The sequence below is a fragment of the Otolemur garnettii genome, unplaced genomic scaffold (genome assembly GCF_000181295.1).
Source record: "Otolemur garnettii isolate 467f Iridium unplaced genomic scaffold, OtoGar3 scaffold00076, whole genome shotgun sequence".
In the NCBI taxonomy this organism is placed as follows: Eukaryota; Metazoa; Chordata; class Mammalia; order Primates; family Galagidae; genus Otolemur; species Otolemur garnettii.
The window spans coordinates 8512582-8539773 of record NW_003852471.1 but is presented as its reverse complement, the minus strand read 5'-3'; the positions used below and the strand labels follow the sequence as shown (position 1 = coordinate 8539773).

At 36.1% G+C, this 27192-nt stretch overlaps 1 protein-coding gene across 1 annotated transcript in view; it reads right to left on the bottom strand.

Moving 5' to 3' along the window:
* Positions 1-27192, bottom strand: part of GRID2 (glutamate ionotropic receptor delta type subunit 2) — a gene marked incomplete at its 3' end in the record, with an annotated part of 1213016 nt that overhangs the window by 993125 nt on the left and 192699 nt on the right. The gene's annotated exons all lie outside the window — the stretch shown is intronic.

Genomic DNA, 27192 nt, shown 5'->3' with positions numbered 1-27192 from the left:
CCTTAGATTCATTACTGGATTCACTTAATGCACAATGTTTTAAATCTTTTATGTATTGAGGCCCCATCCTAAGAGTAGGCATGCAGTGATAGTGTGATTACTTGTGAATCTGAGCATGCATTAATAGCTATTTATAGAGTATTTACTATGCCAAGGGCTTGGTCTATCATACTTGAATTATAGTACTTCAATTTGTTAAATAAGTTTGCTAGATACATGTGTTAGTATGTATCCTTTTCTGTGTTGAGCCCCAAGTCATGCTTTCTTAAGAGAAGCAACAGTTGGCTTAGTGCCTTGTAGCACAGTGGTTATGATACCAGCCACATACACTGAGGCTGGTGGGCTTGAACCCGGCCAGGGCCAGCTAAACAACAACGATAACTGCAACAAGAAAAAAATCACTGGACATTGTGGTAGGTGCCTGTAGTCCCAGCTGTTTGGGAGGCCGAGGCAAGAGAATCACTTAAGCCCAAGAGTCTGAGGTTCCTATGCGCTGTGATGCCAGGGTACTATACCAAGGGTGACATAGTGAGACTCTGTCTCAAAAAAAAAAAAAAAAAAAAAACATAAAAAGAGAGAGAAGAAACAGTTATAGCTTTACCTATGTTTCTCTTCTTCCAAGCAACTAATAGGAGCACAGAGTGGAATGTTCATGCACATTTCTGAGTTACAATATCATCTATAAAAGAACCACCCCAGTACACTCCATTTAGAATCTTCATTCATCAGAAAATGATGAAATTTCAGACACCTAAAGCTGATGAATATTTGAATCTTGGAAAGAGTTTAGGAGAATGGGAATAATTGTTAGGATTATTAAATGTGAAGTCATACAAATTTGGGTTCAGACTGTAATCTGTATCACAAGAGCTATTTTGAAGAACAATGAGAAAAGACACAACAAGTACTAAACACAAAGTTAGCAAAAACCAGTGCTCAAGGTATGTATTGTTATTAAACTACTAGAGAAAATATATTGAATAACAAATTAATAACCAAAAAAAGAACAGTAAAACTAATTATGGTCCTATACAAAAAAATTGTGGTGATTGTCTCTGAGAAAAGACCCCCGAGGGAAATAAACAAACCATTATATGAAGGAGTGAGGTTAGACAGAATGTCTTCTTTGATTTTCTAATAAAAATGGAGAGAAGGTTATTAATCTAATAACCTTAGTAAATGTCTAAGATAAGGTATGAAATCTCATTTTATAACTATCGATTAGTGATAATTTTCCAGGTAGCTTTACTCACATTTAAAACACACACATACACCCTAAATTCTTTGGAAAGTAGGTTGTTTGCCAAGTTATACATATCACAGGAAGGCCTTTGAAAAGGCTAACAGACTGTTTGCAAACATGAAACATGATGACTGCTCACTAGACAAGTACTAGAGTTGCTTCCAGAACAAGCCAATTAAAATGTAATTACCCATATAATACAGCATAATAGGAAGAATTATGAGGAAGTATATTTACATTTCAAAACTCTGAAATCTAAATAATTCATCATTTCACTCATTATAGAAAACAAATAAACAAAACCCTAAAGGTGCCTTAAAAAGAAAAAAGAAGAAACTACCGTGTTTCACGTAAAATAAGACCTACCCTCAAAATTAGCCCTAGCAGGATTTCTATGCATTTGTTAAATATAATCCCTATCCCATAATAAGACCTAGTGATGGGCATGGCTATGCAGATATGCATTTCAGCACTGCTGTAAAGAAGACTGGAATGCCTTTTATGTGTCGCAGCTCCTTTCTCTGAGCCATGGTGTGGTAACCGCGGTTGCAGGCATCCTATTGTGCATGTGCGAATGGCTAGGGGAAAGGAGTTCACATATCACTAGCTCCAGCCCCACCAATAAGGTCAGCTCTCCCAGTCAGGTTCCAGAAGAAGATGACTTAACTGTATTTGAATAAATGTAGATTGTTGTATTATATTTAATAAAAATAAGACATCCCCTCAAAATAAGCCCTAGCATGTCTTCTTGAGAAAAAATAAATATAAGACAGTGTCTTATTTTGGGGGAAACATGGTATATCTTAAATACAAGCACAATCAAGGATTGATGATTATGAAGCCATTTTACTACTATAATTAAAGGGACATATTCCACATAGCTTGCTAGCAACATAATCGTGTGCTTACCACAATCTTCACTATTTTCGATGCACACTGAAAAATCTATTATTTCCTTTATGAAAAAAATACTTGTTAATTTAGGTGGCAAATAAACTTATCTGATGAGAACAGTATGAATGTTAATTACACAAATTCTCGATAATAACTTGAAATTAAATCTCAAACCATGTTCATAACCAAAGTATATGTCCTACTTCCAACATATAATGAATTGCACAATGGTAAATTTAATTGTCAAGATAAAAATCATAAAATATTTAAAAATAGAACATTATCATTATTTAGTGAAATTACGTACTGCAGAGTATCAAGAAAAACAATATATATTCATGCTTGATTGAGCCTATTGGATAAGAAGCTGAAGTCGGCTTATTTATAGAAGGAAGGCTGTGCATGTCTCTTTTTCACTGAGTATTCACAAATCTACTGGTTTTCTTGTAACTTGTATCCTGAATATGTTGTATTATATAAGATACTGGCTGATAAATACATAAAACTAAACTACTCATCTACAGCATTCATATGGAAACAAACAGAAAAGACACCATTTCTTCAGGTCTAATTTTGAAAATGGCATTTCGACAGCTGCTGATTATACTTAGTCATCCTCGGGGCCATTTACTCGCCCTCCATTTCTCAGACCATTTGAATTTAGGGGAAAAAAGACCAGTGAGGTAAGGGCATATGGGAGGAAAAATACTAAGTGGAAAATAATTTTTGTTTAAAATAACAATTAAAATAGGAAAGTTTTAAAATATATTTCAATATTCACTTATGTATTTCTATGTATATAGATGTTTGGAGAAATAACTTTTAAAGTTAAGAAAAATACAACAATTCTTTAATTAGAGAATTTTATACGAATAAATTTTTCTACTTCATCTTAATTCCTTAAGTGGTTCTTTGGTAAGTTGAAATAGAAATGAGTGTTATCAGAAGTGCTTATAGGATATTAATTTCGATTTTAGTGGATAGATTTAGTGCTATGGAATACATACTTAGATTTCTAGAACAGTTTCATTCACAATTTTCTTTAATAATAATGGAGTTTAATTGGTACACTTGCAGCCAATGTTCTTTTTTTAGTTTGTATCTTGGCCATTTTCCTATGACCATGACTGCTACAACTCTGGCTTTATATGGTCCTTTGCTCTGTCCAAGTCAATCAGCTGCTCTGAGTGCTACCTGACTACATAATTGCAGCCAGAGCAGTTTTTGATATAACTTATTCCCTGGAATCTCCATAATCGTGAAATAGGTAATAAAAATTGTTATTTATATTGTTTTAAGTCCTTTATTAATCATAGCATTTGGATGAAGAAGAGCATTGTGGCAAAAGAGAAATGCTTATTAAAAATTTGCAATGTTTTAGAATGATAAACACATACCTAAGATTCTAAAATCACTCAAAAAAATTTCAATTTAGTCATTGAAATATAAAAATAATCTTTTATAATACATTGCAGAAATATGCTTTAATAGCATAAGCATCTGTGTATATTGGTATAATTACAGATGTATTTCAGAGAACAGAATTGAGGAAATTTAGATATAAAAACATTTGTAATTGATCTCTGCTGTCAAAATTGGATAGCCATTCTCTCTCTGCCTTATATGGCTAAGATAGAGAATCTACAGTAATACTCAGACCTAAATGAAACTATTGATCTTTAAAAGATGAGAGAATATGAGTTCTGTATCTTAGCTCCTAAAAATAATTTAACTAAAGTCTAAATCTGTAACTTATATATTAGTAACAATTTCAATCATGATGGGATTGAGGTATGAACTTGTTATTATGTCCCTTAATTGTGCACTAGTTTACTCTTTCTAAAGTTCAAGTACATTGCTTTCATTGAAATTTGATTATTTATGATAACAGAGTTTTTTAATAGCAGTCGAGTTTTGTTTTGGCACTCACAAGTAATATAAGGTTTCCATCCAGTTTTCCTAATTACAGTTATGACAAAAGCTTTTGAATTCACGGGGGAAAGTGCAAACTGTGTTATATTGTCATTCTGATAGTAAAGAAAAACTAGTTCATAATAATAGGGAACATAGAAACATTTAAATAAGTCTCACACTCTACAACTGAAGGAATTATTTCACCTGTGGTCACAAGAGAAGTAGATGACTCATTAAGGATTTAAACTCAGGAGTACCACAAACCTTCTCCTTTGATTTTCCCAACTGTACAATTTTCTATGACTTACCCTGACTCTATCATCAGAAAGTATAAGAAGAATCATCAATTAGATTTTCAGAGAAAGACTATGGGTCAAATTTGGGTTGTCTATATTCACAAAGTGAATGAGTAATTCTAAACTTTGATGTCTGCTATAATAACAAAATTGCAGCCAATCAGTTTTGCAAGTATGTCTACACTGCTGTTAAATATGTACATGAAAAAGTTAAGAGAGTGGACTTCTTTTGAAATACAAGCTATACTTCCAGTTCAAAAGATGACCTTAGATCAAACGCTGAATTATTGATTGAATATTAATATATACTTTTGCTTCTAAAAAATAATACAATTTATGAAATTTCTCCTAAAAGATTTAAATACATTTTTTCCTTCAAAGATTCATCCAAACCACAAGAAAATTATTTTTGTGTATGAACAAATAAGCACAAATATTTATATTCTTCTGAATACATTTTTATTCATTTAGAATAAAAATATACTTTTATAAATTTAAATTTCATCTACTATAAAATTATTGTTCTTTGTTAACCTAGAGTAGACACCTAATAATATATTACTAAATCTTCAGATTATGGCCTTACTATACAATCTCAAGAAAAAGTACTTCAGTTAATAATTGACCTTTTTGATTTATCTATAAGAGATAGTAAATATTTTATTCAAGTGTCACAAAGAGGCAGCACCCTCATATTATTTAACAGTGTTTCTCTTTGCTTTTAAAAAGATCCCATCTTCATATATGGCATTTCTCTTCTCTCTTACCTTTTAACACCAAAATATCAAGTTTTAAAAAGGGGATGAACCAGTTTTATGTTCTTTGCATGGGTAAGAGTAGGTAACAGGGTTGATTTGGGATAGAAATAATCAGATGTGAATGGAATAGTTTATTTATTTATTTATTTTGAGACAGAGCCTCAAGCTGTCCCCCTGGGTAGAGTGCCATGGCATTACAGCTCACAGCAACCTCCAACTCCTGGGCTCAAGCGAGTCTCCTGCCTCCGCCTCCCAAGTAGCTGGGACCACAGGCGCCCGCCACAACGCCCGGCTATTTTTTGGTTGCAGCCGTCATTGTTGTTTGGCGGGTCCGGGCTGGGGATTCGAACCCGCCACCTTAGGTGTACGTGGCTGGTGCCTTAGCCAGTTGAGCTATAGGCGCCGAGCCGGAATAGTTTATTTTTAATGTATAAGCTACCATGTGTTTGTGCTCTAGTACTTTGAACCTTATAATTTTTCAAAATATCTCTTTTAAGGTGAAAATTATTTCTATGTTGTTTAAAGCCAATTGCTGCTTTGGAGCCAAACAGAAAAACAAAGAGATGAAACCAGTCTCTAGTTGCCATCTGATCTTTGATAAGCCAAACAATAGCATATAGTGGGGAAAATAATCCCTATTCAACAAATGGTGCTGGGAGATCTGGATAACTACATGTAAAGACTGAAATTCAACCCACAACTTTCAGAACTTACCCAAAAAATGACTCAGAGGAATAAAAGATTTAAATCTAAGACACGAAATGATAAAACTCCTAGAAGAAAGGGTGGGAAAAACTCTTGAGCATGTGGTCTGGGGAAAGATTTTATGACAAAGATTTCAGTAGCAATCACACCAACAAAAATAAATAAATAGAACTTAATTAAACTGAAAAGTTTTTGCATAGCTAAGAATAATTAAAGCAAAAAAACAAACTACAGAATGGTAAAAGATATTTGCATGTTGCAAATCTGAAAAGGCTTGATAACTAGGATCTATAGAGAACTCAAATTAATCAGCAATAAAAAAGCAAACAATTCTATTTCCCACTGGGCAAGAGACAGGAACAGAATCTTTTCTGAAGATGACAGACAAATGGCTAACAAACATGAAAAAAATGCTCATTGTCCCTATTCACCAGAGAAATGCAAATCTAAACCTCCCAGAGATTCACTTAACCCCAGTGAGAGTAGCCCACGACACAAAGTCCCAAAGTTGAAGATGCTTTATCATCAGAATGCATAAGAATAATAATCTTCTTCTTAATCTGCATGGATGTAGAGAGAGAGAGGAACACTTTTACACTGCTGGTGGGACTGCAAACTAATATAGCCTCATTGGAAAGAAGTATGGAGAATCTTTAAACAACTTAAATTAGACTTCCCATTTGACCCCACGATCCCACTACTAGGCAACTACCCACAAGAAAAGAAAAATCATTTTATAATAAAGACATTTGCACTAGATTGTTTATTGCAGCTCAAATTCTAATTGCCAAGATGTGGAAACAACCTGAATGCCCATCAACTCAGGAATGGATTAACAAACTGTGGTATATGCATACCATGGAATACTATTCAACCCTACAAAATCCATAATACATTTTTTTGTATTATCCTGTATGGAGCTGAAATACATTCTTCTCAGTAAAGTGTCACAAGAATGGAAAAGCAAATATCCTATGCACTCAATACTCATGTACTCAATACCAATCCAGTGGACAATCTAATTCATGTTCACATAGGAGAAAGACTTATTTCAATTCAAGGTGGAGCAAGAAAGAATGAGGGAATGTGGAAAGGGGGAGCTTTGAGGTGCTCTCACTGAATGGGCACCACATAGGGGTGTAAGGAACACCTTTTGGATGTAATACATAGCTACAAAGAGGGACTCTGCCTAACAAATTCAAATATTGTGACCTGTTTGATTATACCTCACATTAACCTAAAAAAAAAGACTAATTATTTCTTTTCTCCCTTTAGTAAAAGCAAAGAGAGAAGAAAGATTTAAGATTTATAATGTATATATACCTAGACATATACCTACTGATCTATATATGTTTAATACATTTCAATGCATAAGATATCATTTTGCCTCCCATACAGATTTAGATTGTTTTTGCAAAAGTTTCTTTAATAAAAATATAAAGTTATAAAGTATTACATACGATGGTGAGTATTTACACAGAATGAACAAAAAGGAATCATAAAGCATTAAAAAATTTAAAATAGGAAAATACTCTAAACATCAAAAAATGTAGAAAATTAACATATTTTTCTTAATTAACTTACTGACCTAGTTCTATAAACATCTTTTCCATATTCTTTTTTGAATAAAGAGTTTTGAGATCACTTCCCCATAGGACAAGCTAATTGGTTAAAGGCTATGTATTGTCAAATGTGAAAAACTTTTCATCATGATGCAATCAAGGTATAAACTTGTTATTACAACCATTTATTTTGAATTAGCAATGCCACAAAAAATAAATAAATGGAACTTAAAAAGTTTCTGAACAGAAAGGGAAGTAATTGGCTGAGTAAATGGACAAACTACAGAATAGGAGAAAATATTTGCAAACTATATGTCTGACAAAGGACTGATGTCTGTCTAAAATCTACATGGAACACAAATAAAGCAACAAGGAAAAAAAAATAACTCTCTCAAAAAGTGGGCGAAAGACATGAACAGACTTTTTTCCAAAGAGTAGATGACAAATAAATACATGAAAAAATGCTGAACATTACTAATCATCTGGAAAACATAAATTAAAACCACAGTGAGATATCACCTTTACCCTGTTATAATGGTCATTATTAAATATTTTAAAAAGTAAACATTGGCATGGATGTAGTGAAAAGGGAATACTTACAGTGTATACACTATTGGTGTGAATTACACTAGTGTAACCCACGGGAAAACAACATGGAGATGCCGAAAAAATTAAAAGTAGACCTAACATTCCATCCGGCAATTCCATTACTGGGCAACAACCAAAAAAAGTCATTATAGCAAAAAGATATCTGCCCCTGAATGTTTATCACAGCACAATTCCCAATTGCAGTGATATGGAATCAAGGTAAGAGCTCATCAACTAACTAATGAGTAGATGAGAAAATGTGGTATAGATAATACACATACACACACAAACACACTGGAGTTCTACTCAGTCAGACAACAATAAGAGAATGTCTTTGTTGCAGCTTGGATGAAAACATAGACCATTATCCTAAGAGAAGTAGCTCGGCAATAAAGAAAACAAATGGAATATGTTCTCACTTACATGCAGGAGCTAAACACTGATTGTACTGTTAACCAATATGATCATTAAGTGGTTTCATGGACATTGGAAACTAAGCAGGGCGGAAAGGGTGAGGGATAAAAACCTGCCTATTGTACACCACTCTGGTGACAGGTGCACTAAAAGCCCTGAATTCACCATTAAACAATTTATTCATGTAAAGAAATAAAGTACCTCTGAAATCTATTGAAAAAAATAAATTCAAAAAATTATTTAAAAAGTGCATGACTACTTATTTTATCTAACATCTATGTCCAACATTAAACTCCAGCAATTAATAATTATTCTAGATTTCATTTTATCCATACTGAGTTCTTATTTTATTATATATTTAATTTTGTTTGATTTTAAGCAAAATTTTTTATATTTTTCCAATTGCACATACATCTGTATGCATCTCTAATTAATAAGGACTTTTTAGAGAACATATCTACTAAAATTTATATTAAATATTTACTAGAATGTAAGGCAAAGTTTACATTCAAATTTTCCTGATTGTTTCAAAGAGCCCTTTAAGTCACCCAAAGGAATTCCATTAATAGCTTTGATGATTATATCTCTGAAATCTCTTTCTAATTCTGTATTAACCAATGACACTCCTTCTCTCTTTCCTTTTCAGGAATTTAGCTTTATTGGCTTTTTTTGTGGCAATCGTTGACTTTTTTCACTATTATCTGTATTTCTTATACATTGGTAACTAGACCAAAAATCTTGATAAATTACAGGGTCATTTTTTAATATATTTGTCATTGTATATTTCTTCTTGCATCACAGCGTTACTTTTAGTAATGCTGAGACATATTTTCAGGTTCAAATGAGACCAACCTGATATCTACCTTTTGAAATCCCCCATCAACATCCACATGATTGCATCATCTATTAATTATTACCACCCTAGTCTATTATGTTATGATCATTTGCAAAATGATGATTTTCTAATTCTATCATCTCTTCTGTATTTGCTGGAAATAATCTCTGAAAAATAACTTTTACTACTTGAAAAACTATTCAAACAAGTAAAGTGGGAAAAATGATTGATCTTTCCCTTTTAATTATTTTTAAGGCTCAACACCTATGGCTCAAGTGACTAAGGCACCAGCCACATACACCTAAGGTGGTGGGTTCGAATTCAGCCTGGGCCTGCCAAACAACAATGACGGCTGCAACCAAAAAATAGCCGGGTGTTGTGGTGGGTGCCTGTAGTCCCAGCTACTTGGGAGGTTGAGGCAGGAGACTCGCTTGAGCCCAGAAGTTGGAGGTTGCTGTGAGCTGTGATGCCACAGCACTCTACCCAGGGGGACAGCTTGAGGCTCTGTCTCAAAAAAAAAAAATTATTATTATTTCAAAAATTACCTTCTTTTTTTCTCTCCTCTTTACTTACACCACACTGTATACTTATACTCTATATAGACCCTGACTCAAAACTTAGAATAGGGCAGTGCCTGTGGCTCAAAGGAGTAGGGCACCAGCCCCATATGCTGGAGGTGGTGGGTTCAAACCCAGCCCTGGCCAAAAACTGAAAAAAAAAAAAAAAACAGATAAAACAACTTAGAATAGATTCTTCAGGTCTTCTTCTTGCTCACCCACATGGAATCACATTGATCTATCTCTGAAGTTTTGCTACTCTGCTTCTCCATTGCCAATGATTTAAGAAGATATACTCAGCATTACTTACCAATTGCCATAAATTCACATTCTAGAATTCTAAACTTTACTTGTACTCAATACCTACTGAAATACTGAGGTGATGGTCCAAAGTGCAGGATTTGACATCATTTAAGAGTTTAAAATGCTTAAATCCTTCAATGCTGCCTCACCTTAAGGCAGTGGTTCTCAACCTTCCTAATGCTACAAGCTTTTCATACAGTTCCTCATGTTGTGGTGACCCCAACCATAATGGGGCACCATGAAAGGGTGGCGGCATTAGGAAGGTTGAGAACCACTGCCTTACGCTAAAACTCAAGCGGGGCCTCGCACACCCAGGTCGGGCTGACTCTGCCAGTCTCTTCTTGAACCATTCCACTGAGTTGCCTGGGAACAGTTCCATTTACCTGCGTGTGGTAATTTGAAGTTGCAGTATGCTTTTTAAATAAGTCTGTACCTACTAATTCCTATTCCTGGAAACCTAATCTTTGTTTCTACTTTTAAAGTCAATATTCATCCTTGATTGATGATACTGAAAGCTCAGCTCTTCTGTGGCATCTTCCATCATCCTCTCAGACGGAAAGAGGCATTTTGATCTTTGTGCTTGTTCCTTTACGGCCTTTAGACAGACTCTGGGGTTGTCCCCATGACCTGGCTGAATGATCTGTGTGCATGTCATTCTCTTTTGCTGCATAGTAAGCTCTTCAAAGCCACAGGCACTCTCATCCCTGCCAAAACTCGAGGACCAAGGGCAGTCCCTTCCACATATGGTAAGTCTGTGGTGATAGAGGATCGTGACTGGCCAGTGAAGCATATCATGTTTCTTTCCTGACCTGCCCAGGACATAGGTGGCCCCTTGGCTCAGCTTTGGCTTCTGTTTTTTATTCTATTTACCAACACCCCAAAGGGGTTCATCTGCTCTGCGTTTCTCATTTATAGTTTCTTATTTCTACTGCTCAAAGTGCAGCATCACTTACATGTTCCGTTAACTATGGTGATTACTTTGCTGAGTATGAAGAGACTTTTTAACCAATCCCACACACATTTTTCTGATTCCCACCTCTTTTCTTATATTGGTCCTCTTTGTGAAGTATCTTTCTTTCTGCAAAATTTCTTTAACAAGATTTTCTTGGGGTCATAACAAAGAAGCCACTTAGTAGAGTGTAGTCAGAGGCAGCCAAAAGGATGCTTAATCCCTTCCTTCACATACGGGCAGCCAGGGAGAGCCGAGTTTTGATAATTTCACACTTCTTCAGCTGGCCTTCCCCCATCAGGTACATGTGCTCTGTGCTCCATCCGCCTAAAGAACTTGAGCCTCTCTGAATTCACTTGTTATGTTTTGCAGTTTACTAAGCCGTGTCTTAAACCGTGGAGAAAGACCGTGAGCCACCCCAGGCTGTGTCTTAGGAACAGTAATTCTGATGAAGCCGTCCTTTCCTTCCTCTGCCTCTCACACGAACGGAACAGAGAAGCCAATTAAACCAAACTCTCGGTATACTTTGCAAGCAGTGAAGCTCAATAAAAACAAAACCAAACAAAAAAGCCCAACAATTCAAATTATGAAGCAAAAAATGTCCTTTTGCTTTACTTTCAACACTATAAATATCATTATTTACAGTAAGATACAGGAAAGGGAATAAAAACAGACCCCTGTAACTGGGCCTCCGTACTGAATAACTATGATCAATAACTATGTGGCTAGCAGTCATTAGCACTATGCTCACATAAAATGGAAAAAGTATTTTCTGAATAATATTATTTAGTGGAGGCTGAGTTTGTAGGACGGCTCCATATAAACCTGTTTCGTTTTCAAATGCTCCTGAAATTTAAAAGAAATGCTCTGAAACTCAGAAAATATTTTTGTAGCTTTGTCATATGCTACTAACACACTAAGGACAATTCAAAGACAGAACTTTTTTCTATCTTATTACCTGTGCTGCAGTGATCCTGATACAGAATAGGTAGTCAGTCATAAATGTTCTCTTTTGTAAATGTACTTGGGAATCTTCATTTAATGCTTCAGCTATTTTAGCATCTCAGATGACTTCGTCTTCCATTATATTTTGTGAAACTGTATCTCCTTTTTCCTGTCTCTTACATGCAGAGCTAAAAGATATTTTTGAATATGTCCAAATCCTCTTGTTTTATACACACACACACACACACACACATCAAATGGTATACAATTACGACTTTAAAATGCACTATGGGTGCAGAAATTCATTAAATAGTATCTTTGATAATTTCAAATTTACTTTCCAAATCTGATAAAAATCATTCAAACATTTTTGTTCCCAATTCACTTTCTGGTGCATCAGTGTGATGAGAAACTTTATTTATTTATGCACACTGTCAGGGGTTGCGAAGGTTTCCTGCTCTCTCTCATTATACTAAATGCACAAAGATTCTATTAAGGGCGATGGACTAACTACAAAAAGAAACGCACACCCTCCTGTTTGAAGACACTCTTCAAGGCAGGTCCTTACTGACATTGTCCTTTTTTTCCACTCAAACCCCATTCCTATCCCTGAATGTGAACAAATCCCTGGACACCCCTACCCCTAAAATGACAATTTGAAAATGGAGATCCCTAAAGATGAAAACTTTTTAAATGGATAGATGATAATTAGAGCTATATGTATAGAGAGATGTGTCTCTCTATATAAATGCTTCTTGACATACTGAAAAATACATAGAAAGCAGTATTTTCAATCTACAAGGAGTTTCCATGGACGGAGCCCCACAGAAAGGCAAGGAGAGCACTAAATGCATGCCACATTCATACTGCCATAAAGTTAAATATCTGTAAGTAAAACCACTGTAAGTCAGGGGAGACTGTGTGTGTCTGTGCGTACAACACATCCCCGCTTGGGTAAGTGCCTAATTTAATTTAATGTGGGATTGACTTAATCTTTCACTTCAGAGTGTGCGGCTCATGCCTGTAATCCCAGAGGGCTGAGGCAGGTGGATTGCTTGAGCTCTGTAGTTTGAGACCAGCCTGAGCAAGAGAAAGATGCTGTCTAAAAAAAAAAAAGAAAAAGAGAAAAATAGCCAGACATTGCGGTGGGCATCTGTCTCCCAGCTACTTGGAAAGGTAAGGTAGGAGGATCACTTGAACCCAAGAATTTGAGGTTGCTGTGAGCTATGACACCACAGCACTCTACTGAGGGTGAAAAAATGAGACTCTGCCTCAAAAAAAAAAAAAAAAAAAGAAAGAAAGAAAAAAGGCTTGCACTTCAGTACTTAAAAGCACAACCATTAAAGATTTTTATTTTTTAATGTTGTCTTGCAGAAATATCAGGGGCTGTATTGAAAGTACTCTAAAACAAATTCACTCCCATTGCAACACTTAGGAAAAAGCTAATTATTGTTTTTTAATTTTTCTGTCTTTTGAATTCCTTCTTTCCTTTCTTTCCACTTTCTTGCAATGATATGAGGTAACAGATAAATAATTCCCTGTAGTAGAGACATCTGACTGTGGGACGTTTTCCCAGGTTGTAGTAACTACAAGGGGTACTACCCAGTCTTATCTTCCTCAGCCCCTGCTATCGATAGGAACTTTGCTTTTCTTCATGCTATTATAAATACTAATACACAGAGTGTTCTTTGTGAGAACCTATTCCCTCTATCCTTTGTCCTCATTTAAATAACTTAGAGCCTTTTAACTCCTTTTGTGTGTTCACCAGCCCAGAATACTGCTCTACAATTCCTCTCTCTGGCCCCAACGCTGCTGTTCCTTGCACATCTTTCCATTGTGCCATTTTAAATGCTGTGATATAGTAAAAAGAAAAATAAATGTCCCTTCACAACTGTGCCTGAAATAAAACCTGGCTCAATCCAAAATTCTCAGCTTGGCTCTGCCGGGGTGTTTATCCTCATTACTCTTACAGATTGCAGGCCAGGAGGGGGGAGCTCTCTTCTGCTTGCCTAAAGCTGCTTCCACATCTTTTATTCCATCCATGTAGTATTTTCTATTTTTAAGCACAAACCGTTGCTTCTTTGTTTCTCAGCTATCTGCACCTCCACTCTGAGCCCTCCACCTCTGACTCTGTTCCCACCAGGTACAGGTCAGTGACTGAGACTTGGTACCAGTCTCGTGGTCTCTCTACTGCAGGACATCGGACTTGCCAGGTGACTTCAGGGAACATCTGCGTAGTCCACCTGACATCAAAATGTTACAAATATTTGAATTCCTTCAAATTAATGGCAGTGATTTCCACTGTTTTTGACAACATATTCCTTCCCCAAATTATGTCCTTGTGGTTATCACCCTGAACTAGTCTCACTCTAAGATTTTAAATTTTCTGCTCTCTTTAAATATATTACTGATACTTTTCCTACTTTTCCATCTCATTGATTCCACCACATCTATTTATTTTAAGACAGAGTATCACTTTGTGGCCCTGGGTAGAGTACAACTCACAGCAACCTCAAACTCTTGGGCATAAGTGATCCTCTGGCCTCAGCCTCCCAAGTACCTGGGACTATACAGGCACTTGCCACAATACGTGGACTTTTTTTTTTTTTAAGAGATGAGGTCTCACTCTGGCTCAGGCTGGTCTTGAACTCCTGAGGTCAGATTAATCTACATCCTCAGCCTCCCAGAGTGCTAGAATTACAGGAGTGATCCACCATGCCTGGCCAATTCCACCACTTCTTTAATTTCCCCATTTCCCACCTGGCCTCCAGTCCCTGCAGCCTATTAGCCCTTTCCTTATTTAATGTTGTTAATAAGCCTGGACATGTGGTTCATTATGAAAAATACTCTCTCACAACCACCTCATCATCTATACCTCTGTTCTCTCACCAAAACCACAAGTGTGAACTGTGATAATCTATGTTGGAACAGTTGTCCATTCTTCATTGTGCTATGTGAATAACCTGTCCAAATTAGCACCATTCCAAGTCATGGTCTCCAAATTCAGTTTAACTTTCCACATTATCGACTGTGATAGGCAGGATCTTGGTCTTTGAAAGATATCCTAATCCCTGGAAATTGAGACTATGATAGGTTACATTACAGAGGGAAACTACAATACCAGGTAGAATTAAGGTGGTTAACCAGTTGACTTTAAGACAAGGAAATTTTCCTGTATTTTTCTAAGTAAATCCAATGTAATAAGCAGCATTCCTCCCCTGTGTAAGAAGGAGACAGAGAAGTCATCATCCGAGTGCTGAAATATAAGAATGGCTCAGCTGGCCATTGTTGGCTTTGACAGACAGCTTCCAGAGGCTAAAAAAGGCAAAGAAACGATTCTCCCTAAATCCTAGAGCAGAATGAAATACAGGCCTGCTGTCACCCGAATTTTAGCTATTGAGATCCACATCCACCTTCTGATCCACAAAACTGTAGCATAACCCAACTGCGTTTTTTTAAGTCATTAAATTTATGGTAATCTGTCACATCAAGTAAGGAAACTATTAAACCCATTAATCCTGTCCCTCCCCCAAGGGTGGTATTTATTTATATTTCCTTGTTCAGGTATTTCAAGTTTGTATTCAACCCTTGATTGCCAAACAAAAGCAATTCTGAGTGCTTTGTTGAGGAGCCTGTGGTCATCAGGCATAGTTTCCAATAACTTTTCTCCTCTGAACCTATAAACATACATGACGGATCATTTCTCCTCAACAACTTTTCTGCTATTAACAGTACAGTCCCCCCTGAAGCACATCTTGTCTTCTCAGGGACCTTTCTCCAATTTTCTTCTTCTTCCCTATATTCTATCCTCCGAGTCAGGTGGAGGAATTGACACAATCAGAGGATAACATAACTCTCCCTTTGCCCCACAACCAAAGTAGTTCCATTTCATCCTCCACTTCGTCCATCACTGGGAAGCGTAGCCTACTTGTACTTAGTCCCCGCCTTGGAGCCCTCTGTGCTTCCTGTTTATACCCAGCCTATCCTGCATCTTTGTACGTCTACCTGCCTTCCTCCGCTGAACCTTCTATCACAATCACCATCCAGGTATCCTTACCTTAGGGCACATGTTAGTCTTCATCTTACATCCTGACAGAGGGCAAATGACACTGTGGATCACATTATTTTTGAAATATTTTATCCCTTTACCACTGATTCATGACTTCCCTGGCTATCTCCAGTCTACAATCTCTGCTTATGTCCCTCTCTCTCTACCTGAACCTTAGTCATATTTATTTAACTATCTCAGAAATATTCCATGTTTTACTTTCTCTATTACATGTATCATGGTTTAAATCTGAACTCTAATTTTTGCCCCAATTTATATACTCATCTTAGACCTCCCTTGGAATTTTACTCTAGTGGTTATAACTGCCTCCTGGCTGCCTCCACCTGAATATGCCGTATCAACAGAAATCATAACAAATCAATGTCTTCTACCTAATCAAGATTTTTCTCTTTATTCTTGATTTTAGATTTTGTTACATCTAACAAACCAATCAATCTAGAAAACTGTTTTATCCCTTCCTTTCTCTCAAAGTCTCACAGACAATTATGGTCATGATGATTTTTACCTCTGAAATACGTCAAAATCATTCTACTCTTATCCACGTTTACCCCACGCTTAGTTTGCTTCTTTTGAAGGCCTGCATGGAAACAAATGACTGAGTAAGAGAGAATTTACTTTCTCTTCATGATTTTCTTGGATTGCAACATAGGTCTTCTGCATTCAGACTCAGGCTGTGACTAGAACTTACACTATCAGTTCTCAGGCCTTTGAAATTGGGCTGAAGGTACAATACCATGGGCTCTTCTGGATCTCCAGTCTGCTAATCATAAATCCTAGGACTTCTCATCCTCTATAACTGTGTAAGCCAAATCCTTATAATCAATCAATCTCTCTCTCTCTCTCTCATATGCATATATATGATTTCATATATATCAGATAATGTGGTAGAAATACATTATATATATACGCCTCAACCAAACTTTAACAAAAAAAATAGCTGGGCATTGTGTCCTGTGCCTGTAGTCCCAGCTACTCTGAAGGCTGAGGTAAGAGAATCACTGATGCCCAAGAGCTGGAGGTTGCTGGGAGCTGTGTGATGCCACAGCATTCTACCAGGGGTGATAGAGTAAAACTCTGTCTCTACAAAAAAAAAAAAAAAGAAAGAAAAGAAAAATGTTCATATTTGATATACCTCTAAAGCAAATAAAGTGACTTATAAACAGAGACACAAAATTTGGGTCTCCCCGTTGTGGCATTAAATGATGCAAAACCAAGTGAAATAAATTTGAGACATTTATCTAAAAGCATTTTCCATTTACCTCCTAGAAACTCTTTTAAAATTTTTATATTTTAATTATGGAAAAAGTCGAGGTAAAAACTATAACCTCTTATAGCTGAAAGCAGAGTCCTTTGAATAAAACCCAAGTACTACTCATTTGTTGCTCAATGGTTTATAACTAAATATATCTGCATATATATGTATCATATATGTGTTTATATATGTTATAAGGAAACAGAAAATATCAGGCCAATATAGTTGAAATATATTTCCTATTTTTAATAACTCACACACACACTCATCAACAGAAAGAAGTCTAAAGGGTAAAATCTTTCCAAGGATATTATTTGCAAATTATTGTGATATCCTCAAAGGAATGGACAATGTATTTGTTTACCAGCCTTCAGTAAATATAATTAAAGAATATATTACATATATATTCTACAGAATATATATTACATATATATTCTACAGAATATAATTTGATAGATTCAGTAAATATAATTAAAGAATATATTACATATATATTTGACAGAATATAATTTGATAGATTATATCTAAATTATATTCTATCTTGTATCACAAATAAATGAATGAATGGATAAAGCACACTAGCAAATTGCTCCAAGAAAACGAAGGTAGTCATTCCATCACGCTGTTTCACTTTAAATTTGCCTTCCAGACTTTGTGATTAAAAACAAGAGGGGCCACCAAGCTGAGGGATCTGTTGCAAAGCAGGGTTTGAAACTGGACCACACTATGCAACAGATTCTGACCTTCAGATGAAAAGACCGGTAAGCCTAAGAAGGCATCCAGCAGGTGACAGGTTGGTCACTATTACACAAACCAAGAACAGCACTATAAGAAGTGAGCAATATCTCAAAAATATGTAACTATTCCAGGCGTGTTTATAACCCAAGTTCCTCTTTTTATCTATCTCCCTGTACAATTTTTTATTCCCCTATTATGGTGCTTATTAGTCACATCCTTAAAATGAAAAAGGAGCTGTGATTATATTTTTATGAATAGTAAAATCCGAAGAAAGAGTGATTAGTGGCAGCCTGACAAAGGAAGAACGGCCCATCTTCTCAGAAAAGGTAAAAGATGAAAGGGGACTGCAGAGAACTGAGGGGGGGCATTGGGAATGCAGACGGCAGGAAGGCCTGCCAGTGACCGGCACAGGGCCAGACTCGCCTCCTCCCCTGTTTGCCGAGCATGTCCTCTCAGGGAAGGATATGGCTTGCTGCCACCATGATTGACGCACAGAATCACAGACGTGTCACAGCATTAAGAAGCTTCATGACTACAAAGACATGCAGCTTTCAAGTGAGCTTTAACTGAGCTTAAATATAGAGCACAGCTGTCAAACCACACAGGCCTCTCTTCCAATCTGATATCATTAAAATGATATTTTGAACTGATTCTAATGTGGAACGATAGGGATGCCGTTACTGGAGGAGATGGGTCAACTCTGGGTTAGAGCTGAAAACCGCTGATTGCCTACTATTAAAAAGGCTTTATTTTAATGGTATTATAGTAGCAAAGTTGTTGGTTATTTTAAGTATTTGATTGCCTACTAAATTTTGCTTAGTATTCTAAGAAAAATTATATAATAATATGTAGTATAACATGAATTTTAGCATAAACCAAAGGCCAAGATTTATTTGTAAAAAAGTACATGTTATTATCAAACAAAACTTAACAAAACAAAATCTATTAAACTAGCCATCATCCCTTATAAAACTAGTTAAGTTGATTTCTATAGCCTACGTTATTCAATTTATACATACAATATTCAAAAAGAAGTATTTGAGTTGTACAGGACAGACTATAAGCCCCATGTGACTTTTCATTCCACATGCATCTGGAAGATCTATGCTATAACTTTCTAGCAAAAATATAACAAACCATAGTTTAAGGAAGGCAAAATTTTATGGCTTAGGCTGTGTAGGACTCTCACTTATAGGCTGAGTAAACATAAGTTTTCAAAATATATACATCAACATTCCATGTAAAAAAATTAATCATTCTGAGAAATGAAGTTGGGAACTTCATAACAAGTGTCAGAATAACTTCCCTTTATGGAAATTTATGAAATGTAGGTAAAATAAACCATAAAATGAGTAGGATTCTTTTATTCTCTATTAATCACAGGATATAATTAAGCATTTATGATAGAACAGTGATCGATCCTTGCCGGTCATCCAATAAATATATGTTGCATTAATAAAAAATATTGCAATAGCTGTATCATTTATTTGATTATACTTAATACAGTTCTCAAGGTAGATTTTAGACAGAACAAACATAAAACACCTTCAACAATTATCTGAAGGACTCTAAGCTCATAGGATAAACTCATTATTAATAAAACCCCTAGACCTTTTGATTGGCTGAAATTCACTTTTATTATGAATGCCAGGATCTCAGATTCTTCTGAGATAAAATCCAGCCTCTCTGTATTAATAAGTGAAATATTTACTAAAGAGAAAATGTATAGTTATTGTATATAATGTTTTTCTCTACTACAAACAATGCAGTAATAAAAATAATGAATTGCAAATAATGAATTGTATGTTGTCTATTTTAGCCGGTAATTTAACTACATGGTTAGTTTTAAGAAAATCAGTGGCTGGCACTGTGATGATCACAATTTATTTGAGGCCGAGATTAATTAGATTTGAAAGGTGAATTCTACATACAAACAGGAATAAAAAATTGCAAAAAATACAAATTTGCCATAGCTGAGCAACTTTTCCTCATTCTCACAGTGGAATTAGACCTGGAATTTTTAACTATAAATAAATTATAATTCACAATATATAATGATATCAATATATACAAAATCTGACAATATCAGGCAAACTGACTATGGCAAGAGGAAGCTTACTGTCTTTGATACTTGTGTGAATCTGGCACATTAGCAGAGAATCACTAATCCAAGCCACTGTTGCATGGAGGCTTGAGATACAGGGCAGTTGCAATAGAGTAAAAAGAAATACTTTGTACACAGGCTGAACCACAACCTCTACTATCAATGCTTAGAAAGAAGAGAAGCAGACAGAATCACTTAGAGCATAGCTGTAAGCACGGGGTGACTCTGTGATCAAAGGAGCCTGGCAGGCTTTGTGACTGTGAGGCAAAGATTCAAACAGAGCTGGATTTTAGAAATAGCAGCAGCAGCAGCCGCCACAGAGCAAAGTGCAGTTTCAACATGTGCATAATGTGGAAATGACTACTGGCCACTTCTTTTTGTCACATAGTCTGTGCAAATAGGGACACTGGATAGTGTCATTCTTCATAGAAAGATCTAAGATTTTAATATGACCATTCCTCATTGGGAAAACCTGTAAGGTCGGTTCGGACGGATCAGTTAGTGGTGGTAGCAACAGAAAATTCGTTTAAACTCGACTGAAGGTAGTGGAGTTAGATTTTCACAGTACATAAAAACAGCAGACTCTCTTTTATTCTTTGATTCAAATGAAATATAAAATATCTTAAAATCAAATAAAATATGTAAATTACCTACAGCGGTACTTGAGGCATGGAAACACTAAATAATTGCTTGTTTAAATTGCTGCTAATAAATTCAATAAACATTCATTTATGTCAAATTTTCATGAAGTCAGTTATACTGTCAAGTTACAATTATACATAATGGTTGAACATGAAAGAATGAAAATACAAAAAATATGTGAAATGACGAAGGAAAATAATGCTGGCTCTGTGAAATCGAGGCTGCTGTGAGCACAGTTCATTAGCTGGCCCATAGAAGCAGCTTAATACGAAATACCAGTCCTGTTTCTAGAGGTTTTGTGGGGGGTGGGGATTTGTTTGTTTTTAAGAGACAGGGTCTTGCTCTGTTGGCCAGGCTGGAGTACAATAGCACAATCATAGGTCACTGCAGCCTCAAACTCCTGAGCTTAAGCAAACCTCCTGCCTCAGCCTCCTGAGTAGCTGGTGTGACAGTCACATGCCACTAGGCTCTTTCTTCTTTACTTTTTTTAGTTTATTTTTAGGGAGAATAGGAATTTCACTGTGTTGCTTAGGCTCGTCTTGAACTCTAGGCCTCAAGAAATCCCCCCCTCCTTGGCGTCCCAAAGTGCTGGTATTACAGGCATGAGCCACTGCACCTGCCCTCTGTTTATGTATTTTAATTCAAAATGGTGAAATGGAATAGGAGCTTAAGTATCTGAAATCAGCTCCAAAGTTCTTACAGCATTCTGAAGAGTTTAATACCCCAGTTCTTAATCATGCTGTACTTTCTAATTAGAGGCTCACATAATATATTAAATTTATACAAAATATATTTTAAAACATTTCCCCTCCAAAGGTCTTTATCAATCATTCATCCATTTACTCATGCTCTGATTCATTCTATCAATGCTTCTGCACACTTACTATAGTACCAAATGCTAGGCCAGGAAGCAAGGATATGGCAGGGAGTGAAAGCAGTCAAGATCCCTACCAACAGGGTGCGGACAGTGTTGTAGGTGAGGCAGGTATTAGTGAAATTATCATACAAAAAATATAAAATTACAATAATAGTAATGACAAAGAAGGAGTGTGGCATTGGACTATGACATTATATGGTAAGAGGGAGCAGACTAAGGATTTAGTCAAAAAGGGCTTCCTTGTGAAATTAATGATTGACCTAGAAGCAAAAAGTGGCCTTTTATGCAGACTTTGAAACAAGAACATGCAGCTCTCCTGGAACTCAAAGTTTCTCTCATCAGTGTGGATAGATTTTCTACAATTAAGCAGAGCACGGTACATAGCAGGAAAAGAAAGTTGGCTAAAATTTTCCCTTTTCTTATGCATCTCCTTGTCCTCAATAATTTTAAGAAGCTAGAATTTAGTGATGAATTCTGTTCCTCTGTATTACATTACAATGTTTCAAAGACTATGTGATGGCATTGGTAAGAGAGGGGAAATTGGCTAATTAAGAAACAATCAGCTTTTAGTGATAGACAATTATCACAACAATTAGCAACAGAATCAATTTATACATACATATACAGTACAGTATAGGATGGTGTAGGAAGACGGCCATTGCTATAAAAAGCCTGCAAATGTTCTGTTTATACTCTCCTTAAATTGGCTCTAGGAGTCATTCTAGGTGTTAATCTTCTACTTATGTTTTACATTAGAGTCACAAATTTGTGTCTAGTCAATGTGTGACTCATCTCAAAGTAGGTAAAACTTTGGGACTCAGATACAGTATACATCCATACATTGTCAAATGTGACATGATAATTTCTCAGAATTATTACAGCCAACTCAAAAAAGAGGCCAGGCAAGTATAAAATAATTAGATCTTAATGTTATCAGGGTCACTCTTTATTTATTATGCAGTTCCCATTATCCCCTTCTAGGAGTATATGTCTAATAGGACATTTCCTAGTTGAGCTGTAAACTAAGATAGCTATTAAGGTACATTCTGAGGAGACAACAAATTAAAGTTTAGGCACCTTAGTGACCTCACAGAATTTCAAAAAGACAAAGAGGATGCCTTATCATCAAACAGAGCATCTAATTCTATCTACCCAGGACCCCAAAGTATCTATTGACTTACTAATGCTCATGGATATTGAAGCTGTTATTTTTCCCTTCAATGATATCTCGCACTGTTCATTGGACATTATGCCAAATAATTCGTCTCTTTTCCATATTCTGTGCTAGCCAACAAAAATACAGAAAGCTTATAAACATTTTTAGCATTTCTATCATCTTAAAACTAATAGCACATATCCAAATCAATTAAAAGCAGGAACTTGAACATGTACTTGTACAATCATGTTTACAGCACCATTATTGATAATGGCCAATAGGTGAAAGCAACCAGGTGCCCACAGACAGAAAAGCATAAACAAAACATGACATATACATGCAATGGAATATTATTTAGTTTTAAAATAGAAGGGATTCTGACACGTGCTGCAAGGTATTTAACAGATGAACTTTACAAGTTATTATGCTACTGGAAAGAAGTCAGTCACAGTAGGACAGATACTGTATGCCTCTAGGTTACCTCCCATAAGACACAGTAAGTAGAATGGTGGTTGTCAAAGACAAATTCATAGGCATAGAAAATGGAACAGTGGTTTTTAGGGATGAAGGGAAGGGATAATGAGGTATATTATTTAATGGGCACAAAAGTTTCAGTTTTGGAAGTCATAGAAGCTCTAGAGAAGGATGGTAGTGATGGTTGCACAAAAATATCAATGTATTTAATATCATTCTCCTATGCTCAAAGTCATTAAAACAGCGTTTTGTTTTGACTTTCTGAGACAGAGTCTCACTCTGTTGTCCTTCGTAGAACACAGTGGACTTACCATAGCTCATTGCAACCTTTAAGTGCTGGACTCAAGTGTTTCTCGAGCCTCAGCCTCTTGAGTAGCTGGGACTACAGCATGCATCATGATGACTGGCTAGTTTTTCTATTTTTAGCATAGATAGGGTCTCACTCTTGCTCCTGCTGGTCTTGAACTCCTAAGCCAAAGAGATCCTCCTGCCTTGGTCTCCCAGAGTGCTAGGATTATACTTGATCCATCATGTTTGGCCTGAAACAGTAAGTTTCAGGTTATGTATTTTTTTAGTACAATCAAAGAAAATATCTTCTCCTGACTCCATAAATTCCTTCAGCTCCAACCCATTTTTTCTCTTTTTAGCAAAATTTTCCAATGATTGGCTTTTTCTTACTATTTCTTTCCTTTCATTCTCTCTTAGACTTACTTAGTCAGATTTTTAATCTAAGACTTTAGCAACATTTGTATTCGCAATGTGATCAAGACCTCCATATTGCTTCCTGCAAAGATCATTTCTGTCTTCATCACACTTGAAATGTCACTTGGTGAGTACATGTTCCAGTTTCCCTAGGACAGTACCAATTTGCGTTTATGTTCAGATATGGCTAATAGACCCTTTTACTCTCAGAAGTGTGTCACATGGATGATAAACCTTATATTGAGCAAACACATCAATATCCATATATTTGCTCACTTTGTCCTCCTTTAAATATTTTATTTACCTGACTTCTGAGACACTACAATCCTGGTTTTTGTTTTAGCAACAGCATATTCCTTAGCTGGTTCCTCCTTATCTCCACTGTTTTTTAAATTCACACACTGTAATTATGCATATTTATAGAGTACAATTTGAAGGTTCAGTACATATATATTGTCAAATGGTCACATCAGGGTAGTCAAGGCATCCAGAACCTCATGTATTTATGATTTCCTTTAGTGAGAACATGTAAAATCCTCTTCTGTGGCTATTTTTGATGTATAATAGCTTACTCCTAACCATAGTCACCTGCTGTAGATTGGAACACCAGAACTTGTTCATCCTATGTAATTGTAACTTTATACCTGTTGGTTACCATCTCCCCAGCCTCAGCCTTCCTGCTTCCTTCAATCTCACTATTTCTTAATTCTAACTGCCCCAGAGTTTTCTTTTATCAAACTTGGCCCAGTCTTTTGACTTGGAAAACAGCTACTCCATGCTACTCCCAAATTCACAACCCCAGCTTGGAAAGCTCTGAGCCTGCCTTGCGCATTGCAGGCTCCTGGAGACGATTCCTCCTCACTGTCTACCATCAGAAGTCAATAGATATCTCAAATTCAATAGGTCTAAAAATGAGTTCCTTGTCATCCTCACTACTTTCTTCATCTCAGTAAATGACAAATCAGAAAAGTTGTTCAGGTCCCAAATCTTATATGCTTTCTGTCATGCTCCTAATTCAAAATCTCAGAAAATTCTACAGATTCTAACTTCCAGTGGTAATAATCCATAGTCCAACCATGATTCTCAACATTCTCCATTACACCCCAGACTACATGCTGACCACCTCACAGTATCACAGTAGGTGACCGGCTTATTTCCGTCCCTCCAACCATACCCACCCAGTTAGTCTCTTCTTCTCATGACAGCCAGAGGGATCATGTTTAGTATGTGTTGTAATATGCTATTACCCTGCTAAAAACCTCTCATTTCTTTCCCTGTTTTGTAAAGTAAAAGTCATGATCCTTACAATAGCCAAAATGATCCTAAATAACCTTGCCTTCCGTATGTCTTAGAATTCATCTTCTCCTACTCTGTCTTTTCCACTCTGATCTCGCCACACCAGCCTTTTGCTGTTCCGAGAACATTGCAAACTTATAGCTATCTTAGGGGGATGTGCATGCTTGTCGCCTTGGGCCAAAATGATCTTTACCCAAATACTTAATTGGTGGCTCAGTGTTTATTTCTTCCAGGCCTGAACCCAAGAAATGCTTTTTTGAGCCCTTCTATATGAATTTTCAATTCCCACTACCTCTAGCTTCAATCATCTTTTCCTACTTAACTCTTCTGCAACACATTACTACATATAAATATATATTTTTTAATTAGTTTATCATATAAATAATCTTACTAGGGTATAAACTCATGGTTTCCATAAGAACAAGTGGCTTTGTTTGCTCTGTTTATTAATGTACTCTCTTGCCTTAGTGCACTCAGCAGGCACCCAGCAACGTGTTGCATGAGCATAGTCAGGAGAATTATAAAAACGAGAATAGTGCCACTAGTGGTTGCTGGCTAAGATCCGAGATGATTGCTTTGATTTAAATACCTACTTCTCATAAGCACTATACTAAAAAATAATTCAAGGACCATGGCTTTGGCTTCATTTTATTAATATTTTATTGGAAATGCTACAAGCAAACTAACGGTTATGGTTTTTTCCAACCTAGTCCATCATCATAGCATCACCATTTATATTGCTGCTCATGTCCCAAACTTAGTCATTATTCTTAATTCCTCTTTCATGTTCACCCCAAATCCAATTGGTCAGATATTTCTATTTAATACATCTTCAAAATACATCCTGAAACCAACCAATTCCTACCACCTAAATAGCTACTATCATGTATAAAGCTGTTATTTCAACTGAGGATTTTATTAGCTTAATCTCTTTCCACTCTCATGCATCTATATGAAATTTTAAAAGTTGAATATCTATCACTCCTCATTCAAAATTTTCCAAAATTCTCCCATCATACCTGGAATAAAATCCAACCTGCCTTACTCAGATCTAAATAAAATATGAAACTCTCTCATATCATTTTCTATGTTTTTATCTTCGCTTCTCTTCTCTGGGGTACCCTGTTCTTCTATATCAATATAATGTACACATCCCTCCCCTGGGACTGTTCGGTTTGTTCTTCCTCAGATTCTTACCCTAGACCTTTACCCATTCACATCATGCAGTTCTCAACTGAATCCACTTCCTTGTTAAAGGCCTCCAGGGCCTCCCTTCCTAAAATCAACCTGAGTTCTGTAAGTCTGCAGCATGCTTGATTCATTTCATAGCACTCACTGTGTGTCAGATTCAATTATTCATTTATTCCCTACCCCCTCTAAGATGTAAGTGTAACATCAAAGACTTCAAGTATTTCCAGCTACACACTAAAAATGAAATAGTAAGTGGTTTGTAGAAAGCATTCAATAAATATTAGTTGATTGGATAAGTGAACTTAACGCAGTAAGTACTGCAATGGAAGCATTTCCTCAACAACTATTACCAAGTTCCTATTGTATACCAGACACTTATTAAACACAGGGATTGTGTTTATAAAAGAAATAAGACATAAATACTGTCCCTAATAAAAAAAACAGTTTACTTTGAGCATTATCTTAAGATAGTGCAAATAAAACAGGATGCCCAGAACATGCTACTAAAATTAATAAAAAGGATTATAGCAGCTGTGAATGACTTACAGAGATGTGGAATTTTGTATTGCGGTTTGCAGGAATTTACAATACAGGAAAGCCATGGAAGGGTACAGCACACAACAGAAGCCTCACGCTCCAAGGTATGAACATACGGAGAGGTTTCTTGGGAGCATGGCACTAATGCTCTGTGAATAGGGCACATATACCTATAAGTTAAAGAGAGGGAC